Consider the following 770-nt stretch of genomic DNA (forward strand, 5'->3'; position numbering starts at 1 on the left):
TATTAATCACACGCAATATCAAATTAATAATATTAAAAATATTAAAAAAATAAGAAAGATTAAGAAATAATTTACGAATTATTATATTAAATTAATAAATTAGTAAATAAATAAATGAGAAATAGTAATTACTTACAAATTTATTAAAATATATAAAATATATTTAAGAGTTACAATATTTAAAATATAAAATAAATATCTAAAATTAAAATATTTTTATTTTTGTATATAGAGACTCTACCCGCAGTTACCTCTGTTATCGATGTAATCGACATTGCCTAAGGCGTTACCTGCCGCGTAATGTTTATATACACGACAAGGAGCCTCAGTTACGCCATTACCGTCGAAACGTACGGACATAAAAATTTTCTATTTTGTAGTTTATTTCAATTCTATTGCGTAATATAAAATCGTGTACGAATATTGCATAATGTAATAGTTACGATTTTTGAATTTTGTTCGATTCATGTGTGCTAATAGTTAATCGTAGTTATTACAATTAATATTTAATGTTTGTTAAAATACGCGCGTTATATTCGTGAACGAGTATAGTTTCTGGTAATGGAGGAAAGAAAAGCTGTTAGATTATCCACTGCCAAGCTGTTATCTACGAATGGTGAGTCACATATTTTTTATTCTCTTTAATCACATTTATTTCTAGAATAAACGATTTAAAACGATATAAATGGCAATATATTTTTTCTTCTACGTATTTATAATAACATGTAGCATGTACATCAATATTTCGTTTATATATATATATATATATA

At 24.4% G+C, this 770-nt stretch overlaps 1 long non-coding RNA gene across 1 annotated transcript in view; it reads left to right on the forward strand.

Moving 5' to 3' along the window:
* The first annotated feature begins 236 nt into the window (after window positions 1-236).
* LOC116185358 overlaps window positions 237-770 on the forward strand; it is a 3,841-nt gene continuing 3,307 nt past the window's right edge. The window contains exon 1 of the long non-coding RNA XR_004150200.1: window positions 237-616. This is a non-coding gene — a long non-coding RNA (uncharacterized LOC116185358). The remainder of the gene's footprint in view (window positions 617-770) is intronic.

Source organism: Apis dorsata, unplaced genomic scaffold (assembly GCF_000469605.1).
Source record: "Apis dorsata unplaced genomic scaffold, Apis dorsata 1.3 scaffold_163, whole genome shotgun sequence".
In the NCBI taxonomy this organism is placed as follows: domain Eukaryota; kingdom Metazoa; phylum Arthropoda; class Insecta; order Hymenoptera; family Apidae; genus Apis; species Apis dorsata.